We start from the raw sequence: 6377 nt of genomic DNA, 5'->3' as shown, positions 1-6377 counted from the left end.
ATATGGTAACTTTCTATGGAGCCATACAGCAGCCCCTCTGGCATTTGCCAGAACCCACAGATTGCCAGTCCGGGCCTGGTAGGGGGTACATTATCCCTTATAATACATGAGTGATACTCAGAGTTCCCTGTATAACTCAGCCTGCAGCCTTGTGTCTTTATATGGTCACAGAACAACCCCTCAGTGACTTCTAATATCCTTATCATTTACAGTAGGGGGTACATTATCCCTTATAATACATGAGTGATACTCAGAGTTCCCTGTATAACTCAGCCTGCAGCCTTGTGCCTTTATATGGTCACAGAACAACCCCTCAGTGACTTCTAATATCCTTATCATTTACAGTAGGGGGTACATTATCCCTTATAATACATGAGTGATACTCAGAGTTCCCTGTATAACTCAGCCTGCAGCCTTGTGCCTTTATATGGTCACAGAACAACCCCTCAGTGACTTCTAATATCCTTATCATTTACAGTGGGGGGTACATTATCCCTTATAATACATGAGTGATACTCAGAGTTCCCTGTATAACTCAGCCTGCAGCCTTGTGCCTTTATATGGTCACAGAACAACCCCTCAGTGACTTCTAATATCCTTATCATTTACAGTAGGGGGTACATTATCCCTTATAATACATGAGTGATACTCAGAGTTCCCTGTATAACTCAGCCTGCAGCCTTGTGTCTTTATATGGTCACAGAACAACCCCTCAGTGACTTCTAATATCCTTATCATTTACAGTAGGGGGTACATTATCCCTTATAATACATGAGTGATACTCAGAGTTCCCTGTATAACTCAGCCTGCAGCCTTGTGCCTTTATATGGTCACAGAACAACCCCTCAGTGACTTCTAATATCCTTATCATTTACAGTAGGGGGTACATTATCCCTTATAATACATGAGTGATACTCAGAGTTCCCTGTATAACTCAGACTGCAGTCTTGTGCCTTTATATGGTCACAGAACAACCTCTCAGTGACTTCTAATATCCTTATCATTTACAGTAGGGGGTACATTATCCCTTATAATACATGAGTGATACTCAGAGTTCCCTGTATAACTCAGCCTGCAGCCTTGTGTCTTTATATGGTCACAGAACAACCCTCAGTGACTTCTAATATCCTTATCATTTACAGTAGGGGGTACATTATCCCTTATAATACATGAGTGATACTCAGAGTTCCCTGTATAACTCAGCCTGCAGCCTTGTGCCTTTATATGGTCACAGAACAACCCCTCAGTGACTTCTAATATCCTTATCATTTACAGTAGGGGGTACATTATCCCTTATAATACATGAGTGATACTCAGAGTTCCCTGTATAACTCAGCCTGCAGCCTTGTGCCTTTATATGGTCACATAACAACCCCTCAGTGACTTCTAATATCCTTATCATTTACAGTAGGGGGTACATTATCCCTTATAATACATGAGTGATACTCAGAGTTCCCTGTATAACTCAGCCTGCAGCCTTGTGCCTTTATATGGTCACAGAACAACCCCTCAGTGACTTCTAATATCCTTATCATTTACAGTAGGGGGTACATTATCCCTTATAATACATGAGTGATACTCCGAGTTCCCTGTATAACTCAGCCTGCAGCCTTGTGCCTTTATATGGTCACAGTACAACCTCTCAGTGACTTCTAATATCCTTATCATTTACAGTAGGGGGTACATTATCCCTTATAATACATGAGTGATACTCAGAGTTCCCTGTATAACTCAGCCTGCAGCCTTGTGTCTTTATATGGTCACAGAACTTCACTAGAGATCACATGACAGAGCATTTTGCAGAGCGCAGAACAATTTGTGCTTTAGTGGCTCCGGGGGAAATTCTAGAAGTGTAAAGGAAAGTTCCAGACAAACAAGAGCTGACTGTGCATGTGACACTCGCTGCTGCAGAGAGAGAGAGACAGAGAGAGAGAGAGAGACAGAGAGAGACAGAGAGAGAGACAGAGAGAGAGACAGAGAGAGAGAGAGAGACAGAGAGAGAGACAGAGAGAGACAGAGAGAGAGACAGAGAGAGAGAGAGACTCGGGGCAGGGAGTGACAGTCAAACACATTGTACTAATGAACTGCACTTGGATTTAGTGTCAGGGAAAGTGTGTGAATGGGATGAGGAAGAGCAGAGAGGCCTATGGGTAACAATCCAACCTGGAAATTGCAGAGCAGGTAATGTGACACAACCTACCAGGGAATGGGAATGTTCTTGTCTTCCTACATCCTCCAGGGAGAGTGTAAGCTCCTTAGGACAGGCTCTCCCATTATACCACTAGAGTGTAAGCTCCTTGGGACAGAGTCTCCCATTATACCACCAGAGTGTAAGCTCCTTGGGACAGGCTCTCCCATTATACCACTAGAGTGTAAGTTCCTTGGGACAGGCTCTCCCATTATACCACTATAGTGTAAGCTCCTTGGGACAGGCTCTCCCATTATACCACTAGAGTGTAAGCTCCTTGGGACAGGCTCTCCCATTATACCACTAGAGTGTAAGCTCCTTGGGACAGGCTCTCCCATTATACCACTAGAGTGTAAGCTCCTTGGGACAGGCTCTCCCATTATACCACTAGAGTGTAAGCTCCTTGGGACAGGCTCTCCCATTATACCACTAGAGTGTAAGTTCATTTGGACAGGCTCTCCCAGTAAACCACTAGAGTGTAAGCTCCTTGGGACAGGCTCTCCCATTATACCACTAGAGTGTGAGCTCCTTGGGACAGGCTCTCCCAGTAAACCACTAGAGTGTTAGCCTCTTTGGACAGGGGAATACACAGCCCTCTCCATGCAATTGGAGTCTATATAGAGAAGGGAAAAGCTCCAGTTCCAGGCTGAGTAGAGTTAATCCCAGACTCATGTGTCCGTCTGTCTGTAGGAAATAAATGCTGTGATGACTCTGCACCTGAGTGTCCCTCCTCCTCCCCCCCCCCACGCTTGGGCTCCGGGAACATTTCTTTCACACGTCAACAACATGTGATGTAATAAACAAATAAACAATTGTCCCTTGTGTTGGGCCCCACGGTGATAAACCAACCCCTCCCCCCGGGGGAACCCAGAGCCCCCACATTGTAACAAGTACCCAGAGCCCCCCATATAGTGACATTTGTCTGAACCCCCAGTCTGGTCCTGGGGAGAGATCCGGCCAGTGGCCAATGAGCTGAGGGAGACCCCTGTTTGTTAGTTCTGATGTGAGTAATGTGTATAATGTGTAATAACTAATAATATCATGTATAATATGTATATGTACAGTATATAATGTATAATATATAATAATATAATGTATAATATATATATGTAAAGTATATAATGTACATAATATATAATATGTATATGTACAGTATATAATATATAATAATATCATGTATAATATGTATATGTACAGTATATAATGTATAATATATAATAATTTAATGTATAATATGTATATGTACAGTATATAATGTATATAATATATAATATCATGTATAATATGTATATGTACAGTATATAATGTATATAATATATAATATCATGTATAATATGTATATGTACAGTATATAATGTATAATATATAATAATATCATGTATAATATGTATATGTACAGTATATAATGTATATAATATAATGTATAATATGTATATAATGTATAATAATGTAATGTATAATATGTACAGTAAATATATAGTGAATAAAGTACCCCCTCTTGTAAAATATAAGCATATTATAAGTTACAGAGGAGTTTCATGACCATATAAAAGTACGAGGCCGAAGGCCGAGTTATACAGGTCATGGAACTCCGAGGTAACTTCTAATATCCTCATATTTTACAACTGGGGGTACTTTATTTATTATAATACACAAGTTTCAGTGAGTCATGTGACAGAAATGACATCAGAACTCACCGTTTATAACTGATGACATCAGAACTCACCGTTTATAAGGATATAATTTACAAGATATTCATGGCTTTTGTGTATTATAATGTATATAATGTATAATAATATAATGTATAATATGTATATAATACACAAAAGCCATGAATATCCTGTAAATTATATCCTTATAAACGGTGAGTTCTGATGTCATTTCTGTCACATGACTCACTGAAACTTGTGTATTATAATAAATAAAGTACCCCCAGTTGTAAAATATGAGGATATTAGAAGTTACCTCGGAGTTTCCTGACCTGTATAACTCGGCCTTCGGCCTCGTACTTTTATATGGTCATGAAACTCCTCGGTAACTTATAATATCTTTATATTTTACAAAAGGGGGTACTTTATTCACTATATAATGTATAATATATAATGTATATAATATATAATAATATAATATATAATGATATAATGTATATGATATATAATAATATAATGTATATAATAATAATAATAATATAAGGGCACAGCACAGATGTCCTGGAGAAATGGGGGGATTTATGGCCGGTGCCCCCTGGAAGGAATAGGATCTGCCCCTCTGACTGATTTCTTCCCCCCCACTTGTTGCCCCAGTGTAAGAGGCAGAAATAGTCACATGACTAACGTGATGTCTGTGTCACATGTTGCGTCTGAGTCTGACAACAGGAATCCAGGAGCAGCCGGTCACTGGGGCGGAGGGACTATGGGCACTGGGGGTAAATCTATAGACTGGGGGGGGACATACTAAGTGGGGGGGTATCAGGTCTCGGAGTCTGTTTTATGTCCATGTGTTTTACTGAACATTTCAATTTAGAGCAGAGACTTGGGAAGGGGTCCCAGACAGAGAGACCCCCCTGTAATATCACAACAGAGAGGGGAACAGAGGGGGGAACAAGGGAGGTAAAGAGGGAGGGAGGTGTCTGGTGTAGGTGAGGGCATCGGGGGGGGGGGGGTTATGATGTGCTGATTGGTACAGGGGGGGTGTAAGTACAGAATGTTCCCAGCACAGGGGGGCAGGGGTGTTGTCTGTCTGTCTGGGAGGAGGATGGGGGGGCGGGATGAGGTCACAGAGGCTTCTTCAGTCTGGGGGGGGGGGGTCTGGTGCCACATTCCTTGTGTCTGATCTCACTCACTAACTGTCAGCGTCTGACTAATAATGTAATAATGACACTGAGAAACTTCTAGTGAATTCTGTTCAACTACAAATCTCTCTAATGGCTTTAGGGAATAAAATGCAGGGACCCCCATTATTATGGGCTATGGGCTCCCCTGGGGTTACGGACGGGGCCCCTGGTTGGTCAGATTTGTCACCAGAGGTAAGTTATTTCAGCCAATGGCTGATGAGTCTTCTGTTGGATTGGCTGAAGCGAGTGGCGTATAAAGTTCAGCCGGGGGGAATGTGGCACTTGCTCTATATCTGGGGGTGCGGCACATTCCTGTTACTTTTCTGTCCAAAATTCTTACTAAAATTCTTGCAGAAAACCCAGTTTGTGGCAGAACACAGAGCCCCAAATAGTTGAGTGACAACTGCATAACTCAGAGTGCATTCTGGGCCAGGGACAGGCGAGCGCAGGCCGGTGCTTCTGACAGTTGCAGGTCTCACCACTGACAGTAAACAGTTTATATTTAGTATCAGATGCCCCATGTGCTCATGTGATGCCCAAACACCCCCCGTAGACTTTATTCCTGCTGCAAACAAGTCACTCCTGCTGCCGGGCTCTGGGGCACCAATGCCAGGCTGTAATAAAGGGTAACCAATCCCCAGAGAGTGTCTGGGGGAAGCAACATGGCAGCTCCATACAAATGTATTGTGCCAGGCAGCCAGTACCCCAGGCCTGGGAGTCAATATAGGCGCTGACATTCCAAGTACACAGAGGCCCAAACCCCCCCCCCCAGCAGCCCACTATTTGGTAACTTTCTATGGAACTATACAGCATTTGCCAGAACCCCCAGATTGCCAGTCCGGGCCTGCAGTACCCTATGCCATATTGGCACATATTTTGTGGAGTTGCACAAGCACATTACAGGGAAAGGCACACCCTTATTAACTAGAACCAAAATAAAAATTCCTGGCATCCCAGCCAATGAGAGAGCAGCAGTGTGGCCCTAGGAATGGAATGAGGAATGAGTTAATGAGCAGAACATTATGTAAGCCCTAATCACTCATCAGCTAATTACATCAATGGGAGACACAAGTCTGACCATGGGGAGGAATATTCCTGGGCACATCTCACTTCCTGCCAGTGACCTCATTGCACTGATTTGGATGGAACACATTTCCTGGGACCCTTCCCCAGTGCCGGGGGTCAGACATAGACGCCCCTGATCTTTGGAACACACAGGGTAAGACGCGGCCATATTTGGCCAGGGAGCTGACATCACCGGGATTCACCTTTTCCTCGGGATCCTTCAACTCCAAGCGAAACTACTACCCCCTCTCCAGGGCCTGGGAAGAGGCCCCTGTAATAAAGAGCCATTCT

Source organism: Xenopus laevis, chromosome 8S (assembly GCF_017654675.1).
Source record: "Xenopus laevis strain J_2021 chromosome 8S, Xenopus_laevis_v10.1, whole genome shotgun sequence".
Taxonomy (NCBI): domain Eukaryota; kingdom Metazoa; phylum Chordata; class Amphibia; order Anura; family Pipidae; genus Xenopus; species Xenopus laevis.
Note: the sequence above shows the minus strand (reverse complement) of the source record.